Here is a 7,500-nt window from a genome sequence, read left to right on the forward strand (position 1 = left end):
AGGGTTTGGCCTGGTTAGTACTTGGATGGGAGACCACCTGGGAATACCAGGTGCTGTAAGCTTTTCCCCTCTTGCTTCCATTACCATGGTCTTGTTATACATTACTAGTTTGTTATCTGAAACCCAACATAGATGAAGTTGCATAAGTAGTCTTGATGAGAGCTCTGCAATGGCTTACGGTCACACTACCCTGAGAACGCCCGCTCTCGTCTGATCTCGGAAGCTAAGCAGGGTTTGGCCTGGTTAGTACTTGGATGGGAGACCACCTGGGAATACCAGGTGCTGTAAGCTTTTCCCCTCTTGCTTCCATTACCATGGTCTTGTTATACATTACTAGTTTGTTATCTGAAACCCAACATAGATGAAGTTGCATAAGTAGTCTTGATGAGAGCTCTGCAATGGCTTACGGTCACACTACCCTGAGAACGCCCGATCTCGTCTGATCTCGGAAGCTAAGCAGGGTTTGGCCTGGTTAGTACTTGGATGGGAGACCACCTGGGAATACCAGGTGCTGTAAGCTTTTCCCCTCTTGCTTCCATTATCATGGTCTTGTTATACATTACTAGTTTGTTATCTGAAACCCAACATAGATGAAGTTGCATAAGTAGTCTTGATGAGAGCTCTGCAATGGCTTACGGTCACACTACCCTGAGAACGCCCGATCTCGTTTGGCCTGGTTAGTACTTGGATGGGAGACCACCTGGGAATACCAGGTGCTGTAAGCTTTTCCCCTCTTGCTTCCATTACCATGGTCTTGTTATACATTACTAGTTTGTTATCTGAAACCCAACATAGATGAAGTTGCATAAGTAGTCTTGATGAGAGCTCTGCAATGGCTTACGGTCACACTACCCTGAGAACGCCCGATCTCGTCTGATCTCGGAAGCTAAGCAGGGTTTGGCCTGGTTAGTACTTGGATGGGAGACCACCTGGGAATACCAGGTGCTGTAAGCTTTTCCCCTCTTGCTTCCATTACCATGGTCTTGTTATACATTACTAGTTTGTTATCTGAAACCCAACATAGATGAAGTTGCATAAGTAGTCTTGATGAGAGCTCTGCAATGGCTTACGGTCAGACTACCCTGAGAACGCCCGATCTCGTCTGATCTCGGAAGCTAAGCAGGGTTTGGCCTGGTTAGTACTTGGATGGGAGACCACCTGGGAATACCAGGTGCTGTAAGCTTTTCCCCTCTTGCTTCCATTACCATGGTCTTGTTATACATTACTAGTTTGTTATCTGAAACCCAACATAGATGAAGTTGCATAAGTAGTCTTGATGAGAGCTCTGCAATGGCTTACGGTCACACTACCCTGAGAACGCCCGATCTCGTCTGATCTCGGAAGCTAAGCAGGGTTTGGCCTGGTTAGTACTTGGATGGGAGACCACCTGGGAATACCAGGTGCTGTAAGCTTTTCCCCTCTTGCTTCCATTACCATGGTCTTGTTATACATTACTAGTTTGTTATCTGAAACCCAACATAGATGAAGTTGCATAAGTAGTCTTGATGAGAGCTCTGCAATGGCTTACGGTCACACTACCCTGAGAACGCCCGATCTCGTCTGATCTCGGAAGCTAAGCAGGGTTTGGCCTGGTTAGTACTTGGATGGGAGACCACCTGGGAATACCAGGTGCTGTAAGCTTTTCCCCTCTTGCTTCCATTACCATGGTCTTGTTATACATTACTAGTTTGTTATCTGAAACCCAACATAGATGAAGTTGCATAAGTAGTCTTGATGAGAGCTCTGCAATGGCTTACGGTCACACTCCCCTGAGAACGCCCGATCTCGTCTGATCTCGGAAGCTAAGCAGGGTTTGGCCTGGTTAGTACTTGGATGGGAGACCACCTGGGAATACCAGGTGCTGTAAGCTTTTCCCCTCTTGCTTCCATTACCATGGTCTTGTTATACATTACTAGTTTGTTATCTGAAACCCAACATAGATGAAGTTGCATAAGTAGTCTTGATGAGAGCTCTGCAATGGCTTACGGTCACACTACCCTGAGAACGCCCGATCTCGTCTGATCTCGGAAGCTAAGCAGGGTTTGGCCTGGTTAGTACTTGGATGGGAGACCACCTGGGAATACCAGGTGCTGTAAGCTTTTCCCCTCTTGCTTCCATTACCATGGTCTTGTTATACATTACTAGTTTGTTATCTGAAACCCAACATAGATGAAGTTGCATAAGTAGTCTTGATGAGAGCTCTGCAATGGCTTACGGTCACACTACCCTGAGAACGCTCGATCTCGTCTGATCTCGGAAGCTAAGCAGGGTTTGGCCTGGTTAGTACTTGGATGGGAGACCACCTGGGAATACCAGGTGCTGTAAGCTTTTCCCCTCTTGCTTCCATTACCATGGTCTTGTTATACATTACTAGTTTGTTATCTGAAACCCAACATAGATGAAGTTGCATAAGTAGTCTTGATGAGAGCTCTGCAATGGCTTACGGTCACACTACCCTGAGAACGCCCGCTCTCGTCTGATCTCGGAAGCTAAGAAGGGTTTGGCCTGGTTAGTACTTGGATGGGAGACCACCTGGGAATACCAGGTGCTGTAAGCTTTTCCCCTCTTGCTTCCATTACCATGGTCTTGTTATACATTACTAGTTTGTTATCTGAAACCCAACATAGATGAAGTTGCATAAGTAGTCTTGATGAGAACTCTGCAATGGCTTACGGTCACACTACCCTGAGAACGCCCGATCTCGTCTGATCTCGGAAGCTAAGCAGGGTTTGGCCTGGTTAGTACTTGGATGGGAGACCACCTGGGAATACTAGGTGCTGTAAGCTTTTCCCCTCTTGCTTCCATTACCATGGTCTTGTTATACATTACTAGTTTGTTATCTGAAACCCAACATAGATGAAGTTGCATAAGTAGTCTTGATGAGAGCTCTGCAATGGCTTACGGTCACACTACCCTGAGAACGCCCGATCTCGTCTGATCTCGGAAGCTAAGCAGGGTTTGGCCTGGTTAGTACTTGGATGGGAGACCACCTGGGAATACCAGGTGCTGTAAGCTTTTCCCCTCTTGCTTCCATTACCATGGTCTTGTTATACATTACTAGTTTGTTATCTGAAACCCAACATAGATGAAGTTGCATAAGTAGTCTTGATGAGAGCTCTGCAATGGCTTACGGTCACACTCCCCTGAGAACGCCCGATCTCGTCTGATCTCGGAAGCTAAGCAGGGTTTGGCCTGGTTAGTACTTGGATGGGAGACCACCTGGGAATACCAGGTGCTGTAAGCTTTTCCCCTCTTGCTTCCATTACCATGGTCTTGTTATACATTACTAGTTTGTTATCTGAAACCCAACATAGATGAAGTTGCATAAGTAGTCTTGATGAGAGCTCTGCAATGGCTTACGGTCACACTACCCTGAGAACGCCCGATCTCGTCTGATCTCGGAAGCTAAGCAGGGTTTGGCCTGGTTAGTACTTGGATGGGAGACCACCTGGGAATACCAGGTGCTGTAAGCTTTTCCCCTCTTGCTTCCATTACCATGGTCTTGTTATACATTACTAGTTTGTTATCTGAAACCCAACATAGATGAAGTTGCATAAGTAGTCTTGATGAGAGCTCTGCAATGGCTTACGGTCACACTACCCTGAGAATGCCCGATCTCGTCTGATCTCGGAAGCTAAGCAGGGTTTGGCCTGGTTAGTACTTGGATGGGAGACCACCTGGGAATACCAGGTGCTGTAAGCTTTTCCCCTCTTGCTTCCATTACCATGGTCTTGTTATACATTACTAGTTTGTTATCTGAAACCCAACATAGATGAAGTTGCATAAGTAGTCTTGATGAGAGCTCTGCAATGGCTTACGGTCACACTACCCTGAGAACGCCCGATCTCGTCTGATCTCGGAAGCTAAGCAGGGTTTGGCCTGGTTAGTACTTGGATGGGAGACCACCTGGGAATACCAGGTGCTGTAAGCTTTTCCCCTCTTGCTTCCATTACCATGGTCTTGTTATACATTACTAGTTTGTTATCTGAAACCCAACATAGATGAAGTTGCATAAGTAGTCTTGATGAGAGCTCTGCAATGGCTTACGGTCACACTACCCTGAGAACGCCCGATCTCGTCTGATCTCGGAAGCTAAGCAGGGTTTGGCCTGGTTAGTACTTGGATGGGAGACCACCTGGGAATACCAGGTGCTGTAAGCTTTTCCCCTCTTGCTTCCATTACCATGGTCTTGTTATACATTACTAGTTTTTGTTATCTGAAACCCAACATAGATGAAGTTGCATAAGTAGTCTTGATCAGAGTTCTGCAATGGCTTACGGTCACACTACCCTGAGAACGCCCGATCTCGTCTGATCTCGGAAGCTAAGCAGGGTTTGGCCTGGTTAGTACTTGGATGGGAGACCACCTGGGAATACCAGGTGCTGTAAGCTTTTCCCCTCTTGCTTCCATTACCATGGTCTTGTTATACATTACTAGTTTGTTATCTGAAACCCAACATAGATGAAGTTGCATAAGTAGTCTTGATGAGAGCTCTGCAATGGCTTACGGTCACACTACCCTGAGAATGCCCGATCTCGTCTGATCTCGGAAGCTAAGCAGGGTTTGGCCTGGTTAGTACTTGGATGGGAGACCACCTGGGAATACCAGGTGCTGTAAGCTTTTTCCCTCTTGCTTCCATTACCATGGTCTTGTTATACATTACTAGTTTGTTATCTGAAACCCAACATAGATGAAGTTGCATAAGTAGTCTTGATGAGAGCTCTGCAATGGCTTACGGTCACACTACCCTGAGAACGCCCGATCTCGTCTGATCTCGGAAGCTAAGCAGGGTTTGGCCTGGTTAGTACTTGGATGGGAGACCACCTGGGAATACCAGGTGCTGTAAGCTTTTCCCCTCTTGCTTCCATTACCATGGTCTTGTTATACATTACTAGTTTGTTATCTGAAACCCAACATAGATGAAGTTGCATAAGTAGTCTTGATGAGAGCTCTGCAATGGCTTACGGTCACACTACCCTGAGAACGCCCGCTCTCGTCTGATCTCGGAAGCTAAGCAGGGTTTGGCCTGGTTAGTACTTGGATGGGAGACCACCTGGGAATACCAGGTGCTGTAAGCTTTTCCCCTCTTGCTTCCATTACCATGGTCTTGTTATACATTACTAGTTTGTTATCTGAAACCCAACATAGATGAAGTTGCATAAGTAGTCTTGATGAGAGCTCTGCAATGGCTTACGGTCACACTACCCTGAGAACGCCCGATCTCGTCTGATCTCGGAAGCTAAGCAGGGTTTGGCCTGGTTAGTACTTGGATGGGAGACCACCTGGGAATACCAGGTGCTGTAAGCTTTTCCCCTCTTGCTTCCATTACCATGGTCTTGTTATACATTACTACTTTGTTATCTGAAACCCAACATAGATGAAGTTGCATAAGTAGTCTTGATGAGAGCTCTGCAATGGCTTACGGTCACACTACCCTGAGAACGCCCGATCTCGTCTGATCTCGGAAGCTAAGCAGGGTTTGGCCTGGTTAGTACTTGGATGGGAGACCACCTGGGAATACCAGGTGCTGTAAGCTTTTCCCCTCTTGCTTCCATTACCATGGTTTTGTTATACATTACTAGTTTGTTATCTGAAACCCAACATAGATGAAGTTGCATAAGTAGTCTTGATGAGAGCTCTGCAATGGCTTACGGTCACACTACCCTGAGAACGCCCGATCTCGTCTGATCTCGGAAGCTAAGCAGGGTTTGGCCTGGTTAGTACTTGGATGGGAGACCACCTGGGAATACCAGGTGCTGTAAGCTTTTCCCCTCTTGCTTCCATTACCATGGTCTTGTTATACATTACTAGTTTGTTATCTGAAACCCAACATAGATGAAGTTGCATAAGTAGTCTTGATGAGAGCTCTGCAATGGCTTACGGTCACACTACGCTGAGAACGCCCGATCTCGTCTGATCTTGGAAGCTAAGCAGGGTTTGGCCTGGTTAGTACTTGGATGGGAGACCACCTGGGAATACCAGGTGCTGTAAGCTTTTCCCCTCTTGATTCATGACCAAGGTCTTGTTGTACGTTGCTAGTGTATTATCTGAAACCCAACATAGATGAAGTCGCATAAGTAGTCTTGATGAGAGGTCAGCAATCGCTTACGGTCACACTACCCTGAGAACGCCCGATCTCGTCTGATCTCGCAAGCTAAGCAGGGTTTGGCCTGGTTAGTACTTGGATGGGAGACCACCTGGGAATACCAGGTGCTGTAAGCTTTTCCCCTCTTGATTTATGACCATGGTCTTGTTATACGTTACTAGAGTGTTATGTGAAACCCAATATAGATGAAGTCACATAAATAGTCTTGATGAGAGTTTTGCAATCGCTTATGGCCACACTACCCTGAGAACGCCCGATCTCGTCTGATCTCGGAAGCTAAGCAGGGTTTGGCCTGGTTAGTACTTGGATGGGAGACCATCTGGGAATACCAGGTGCTTTAAGCTTTTTTCCCTCTTCCTTCTGTGACCATGGTCTTGTTATACATTACTAGTGTATTGTCTGAAACCCAACATAGATGAAGTCGCATAAGTAGTCTTGATGAGAAGTCAGCAATCGCTTACGGTCACACTACCCTGAGAACGCCCGATCTCGTCTGATCTCGGAAGCTAAGCAGGGTTTGGCCTGGTTAGTATTTGGATGGGAAACCACCTGGGAATACCAGGTGCAGTAAGCTCTTCCCCTCTTGATTTATGACCATGGTCTTGTTATACGTTACTAGAGTGTTATCTGAAACCCAACATAGATGAAGTCGCATAAATAGTCTTGATGAGAGTGTTGCAATCGCATACAGTCACACTACCCTGAGAACGCCCGATCTCGTCTGATCTCGGAAACTAAGCAGGGTTTGCCCTGGTTAGTACTTGGATGGAAGACCACCTGGGAATACCAGGTGCTGTAAGCTTTTCCCCTCTTGCTTCTATTACCATGGTCTTGTTATACATTACTAGTTTGTTATCTGAAACCAAACATAGATGAAGTTGCATAAGTAGTCTTGATGAGAGCTCTGCAATCGCTTACGGTCACACAACCCTGAAAACGCTCGATCTCGTCTGATCTCGGAAGCTAAGCAGGGTTTGCCCTGGTTAGCACTTGGATGGAAGACCACCTGGGAATACCAGGTGCTTTAAGCTTTTCCCCTCTTGCGTCTATTACCATGGTCTTGTTATACATTACTAGTTTGTTATCTGAAACCCGACATAGATGAAGTTGCATAAGTAGTCTTGATGAGAGCTCTGCAATGGCTTACGGTCACACTACCCTGAGAACGCCCGATCTCGTCTGATCTCGGAAGCTAAGCAGGGTTTGGCCTGGTTAGTACTTGGATGGGAGACCACCTGGGAATACCAGGTGCTGTAAGCTTTTCCCCTCTTGCTTCTGTGACCATGGTCTTGTTATACATTACTAGTGTATTGTCTGAAACCCAACATAGATGAAGTCGCATAATTAGTCTTGATGAGAGGTCAGCAATCGCTTACGGTCACACTACCCTGAGA

At 46.5% G+C, this 7,500-nt stretch overlaps 31 non-coding genes and 2 pseudogenes across 31 annotated transcripts in view; all 33 read left to right on the forward strand.

Moving 5' to 3' along the window:
• Positions 1-62, forward strand: part of LOC125786597 (5S ribosomal RNA) — a 119-nt gene extending 57 nt beyond the window's left edge. The window contains exon 1 of the ribosomal RNA XR_007428691.1: positions 1-62. This exon is cut by the window's left edge and continues 57 nt beyond it. This is a non-coding gene — a ribosomal RNA (5S ribosomal RNA).
• A 110-nt stretch (positions 63-172) lies between these two features.
• LOC125786614 (5S ribosomal RNA) lies at positions 173-291 on the forward strand. The gene has a single exon (XR_007428707.1). It is a non-coding gene; the product is annotated as a 5S ribosomal RNA (ribosomal RNA).
• A 110-nt stretch (positions 292-401) lies between these two features.
• On the forward strand, positions 402-520 carry LOC125786358 (5S ribosomal RNA). The gene has a single exon (XR_007428473.1). It is a non-coding gene; the product is annotated as a 5S ribosomal RNA (ribosomal RNA).
• Positions 521-835: 315 nt separating this feature from the next.
• On the forward strand, positions 836-954 carry LOC125786360 (5S ribosomal RNA). Its single transcript, XR_007428475.1, has one exon. It is a non-coding gene; the product is annotated as a 5S ribosomal RNA (ribosomal RNA).
• Positions 955-1,064: 110 nt separating this feature from the next.
• LOC125786399 (5S ribosomal RNA) lies at positions 1,065-1,183 on the forward strand. Its single transcript, XR_007428509.1, has one exon. It is a non-coding gene; the product is annotated as a 5S ribosomal RNA (ribosomal RNA).
• Positions 1,184-1,293: 110 nt separating this feature from the next.
• Positions 1,294-1,412, forward strand: LOC125786361 (5S ribosomal RNA). Its single transcript, XR_007428476.1, has one exon. It is a non-coding gene; the product is annotated as a 5S ribosomal RNA (ribosomal RNA).
• A 110-nt stretch (positions 1,413-1,522) lies between these two features.
• On the forward strand, positions 1,523-1,641 carry LOC125786362 (5S ribosomal RNA). Its single transcript, XR_007428477.1, has one exon. It is a non-coding gene; the product is annotated as a 5S ribosomal RNA (ribosomal RNA).
• Positions 1,642-1,751: 110 nt separating this feature from the next.
• On the forward strand, positions 1,752-1,870 carry LOC125786437 (5S ribosomal RNA). Its single transcript, XR_007428545.1, has one exon. It is a non-coding gene; the product is annotated as a 5S ribosomal RNA (ribosomal RNA).
• Positions 1,871-1,980: 110 nt separating this feature from the next.
• On the forward strand, positions 1,981-2,099 carry LOC125786363 (5S ribosomal RNA). Its single transcript, XR_007428478.1, has one exon. It is a non-coding gene; the product is annotated as a 5S ribosomal RNA (ribosomal RNA).
• A 110-nt stretch (positions 2,100-2,209) lies between these two features.
• LOC125786456 (5S ribosomal RNA) lies at positions 2,210-2,328 on the forward strand. The gene has a single exon (XR_007428562.1). It is a non-coding gene; the product is annotated as a 5S ribosomal RNA (ribosomal RNA).
• Positions 2,329-2,438: 110 nt separating this feature from the next.
• On the forward strand, positions 2,439-2,557 carry LOC125786006 (5S ribosomal RNA). Its single transcript, XR_007428261.1, has one exon. It is a non-coding gene; the product is annotated as a 5S ribosomal RNA (ribosomal RNA).
• Positions 2,558-2,667: 110 nt separating this feature from the next.
• LOC125786490 (5S ribosomal RNA) lies at positions 2,668-2,786 on the forward strand. The gene has a single exon (XR_007428593.1). It is a non-coding gene; the product is annotated as a 5S ribosomal RNA (ribosomal RNA).
• Positions 2,787-2,896: 110 nt separating this feature from the next.
• LOC125786365 (5S ribosomal RNA) lies at positions 2,897-3,015 on the forward strand. Its single transcript, XR_007428479.1, has one exon. It is a non-coding gene; the product is annotated as a 5S ribosomal RNA (ribosomal RNA).
• A 110-nt stretch (positions 3,016-3,125) lies between these two features.
• On the forward strand, positions 3,126-3,244 carry LOC125786438 (5S ribosomal RNA). Its single transcript, XR_007428546.1, has one exon. It is a non-coding gene; the product is annotated as a 5S ribosomal RNA (ribosomal RNA).
• A 110-nt stretch (positions 3,245-3,354) lies between these two features.
• LOC125786366 (5S ribosomal RNA) lies at positions 3,355-3,473 on the forward strand. The gene has a single exon (XR_007428480.1). It is a non-coding gene; the product is annotated as a 5S ribosomal RNA (ribosomal RNA).
• Positions 3,474-3,583: 110 nt separating this feature from the next.
• LOC125786454 (5S ribosomal RNA) lies at positions 3,584-3,702 on the forward strand. Its single transcript, XR_007428560.1, has one exon. It is a non-coding gene; the product is annotated as a 5S ribosomal RNA (ribosomal RNA).
• A 110-nt stretch (positions 3,703-3,812) lies between these two features.
• Positions 3,813-3,931, forward strand: LOC125786367 (5S ribosomal RNA). Its single transcript, XR_007428481.1, has one exon. It is a non-coding gene; the product is annotated as a 5S ribosomal RNA (ribosomal RNA).
• A 110-nt stretch (positions 3,932-4,041) lies between these two features.
• LOC125786368 (5S ribosomal RNA) lies at positions 4,042-4,160 on the forward strand. Its single transcript, XR_007428482.1, has one exon. It is a non-coding gene; the product is annotated as a 5S ribosomal RNA (ribosomal RNA).
• Positions 4,161-4,272: 112 nt separating this feature from the next.
• Positions 4,273-4,391, forward strand: LOC125786369 (5S ribosomal RNA). The gene has a single exon (XR_007428483.1). It is a non-coding gene; the product is annotated as a 5S ribosomal RNA (ribosomal RNA).
• A 110-nt stretch (positions 4,392-4,501) lies between these two features.
• On the forward strand, positions 4,502-4,620 carry LOC125786455 (5S ribosomal RNA). Its single transcript, XR_007428561.1, has one exon. It is a non-coding gene; the product is annotated as a 5S ribosomal RNA (ribosomal RNA).
• Positions 4,621-4,730: 110 nt separating this feature from the next.
• LOC125786370 (5S ribosomal RNA) lies at positions 4,731-4,849 on the forward strand. Its single transcript, XR_007428484.1, has one exon. It is a non-coding gene; the product is annotated as a 5S ribosomal RNA (ribosomal RNA).
• Positions 4,850-4,959: 110 nt separating this feature from the next.
• Positions 4,960-5,078, forward strand: LOC125786616 (5S ribosomal RNA). The gene has a single exon (XR_007428709.1). It is a non-coding gene; the product is annotated as a 5S ribosomal RNA (ribosomal RNA).
• Positions 5,079-5,188: 110 nt separating this feature from the next.
• Positions 5,189-5,307, forward strand: LOC125786372 (5S ribosomal RNA). The gene has a single exon (XR_007428486.1). It is a non-coding gene; the product is annotated as a 5S ribosomal RNA (ribosomal RNA).
• A 110-nt stretch (positions 5,308-5,417) lies between these two features.
• Positions 5,418-5,536, forward strand: LOC125786373 (5S ribosomal RNA). The gene has a single exon (XR_007428487.1). It is a non-coding gene; the product is annotated as a 5S ribosomal RNA (ribosomal RNA).
• A 110-nt stretch (positions 5,537-5,646) lies between these two features.
• LOC125786374 (5S ribosomal RNA) lies at positions 5,647-5,765 on the forward strand. The gene has a single exon (XR_007428488.1). It is a non-coding gene; the product is annotated as a 5S ribosomal RNA (ribosomal RNA).
• A 110-nt stretch (positions 5,766-5,875) lies between these two features.
• LOC125786656 (5S ribosomal RNA) lies at positions 5,876-5,994 on the forward strand. The gene has a single exon (XR_007428745.1). It is a non-coding gene; the product is annotated as a 5S ribosomal RNA (ribosomal RNA).
• Positions 5,995-6,103: 109 nt separating this feature from the next.
• Positions 6,104-6,222, forward strand: LOC125786587 (5S ribosomal RNA). The gene has a single exon (XR_007428682.1). It is a non-coding gene; the product is annotated as a 5S ribosomal RNA (ribosomal RNA).
• A 109-nt stretch (positions 6,223-6,331) lies between these two features.
• Positions 6,332-6,450, forward strand: LOC125786564 (5S ribosomal RNA). The gene has a single exon (XR_007428661.1). It is a non-coding gene; the product is annotated as a 5S ribosomal RNA (ribosomal RNA).
• Positions 6,451-6,561: 111 nt separating this feature from the next.
• Positions 6,562-6,680, forward strand: LOC125785982 (5S ribosomal RNA). Its single transcript, XR_007428239.1, has one exon. It is a non-coding gene; the product is annotated as a 5S ribosomal RNA (ribosomal RNA).
• A 109-nt stretch (positions 6,681-6,789) lies between these two features.
• LOC125786077 (5S ribosomal RNA) lies at positions 6,790-6,908 on the forward strand (annotated as a pseudogene).
• A 110-nt stretch (positions 6,909-7,018) lies between these two features.
• Positions 7,019-7,137, forward strand: LOC125786099 (5S ribosomal RNA; annotated as a pseudogene).
• A 110-nt stretch (positions 7,138-7,247) lies between these two features.
• On the forward strand, positions 7,248-7,366 carry LOC125786377 (5S ribosomal RNA). Its single transcript, XR_007428489.1, has one exon. It is a non-coding gene; the product is annotated as a 5S ribosomal RNA (ribosomal RNA).
• Positions 7,367-7,476: 110 nt separating this feature from the next.
• Positions 7,477-7,500, forward strand: part of LOC125786622 (5S ribosomal RNA) — a 119-nt gene continuing 95 nt past the window's right edge. The window contains exon 1 of the ribosomal RNA XR_007428714.1: positions 7,477-7,500. This exon is cut by the window's right edge and continues 95 nt beyond it. This is a non-coding gene — a ribosomal RNA (5S ribosomal RNA).

Source organism: Astyanax mexicanus, chromosome 21, assembly GCF_023375975.1.
Source record: "Astyanax mexicanus isolate ESR-SI-001 chromosome 21, AstMex3_surface, whole genome shotgun sequence".
In the NCBI taxonomy this organism is placed as follows: domain Eukaryota; kingdom Metazoa; phylum Chordata; class Actinopteri; order Characiformes; family Acestrorhamphidae; genus Astyanax; species Astyanax mexicanus.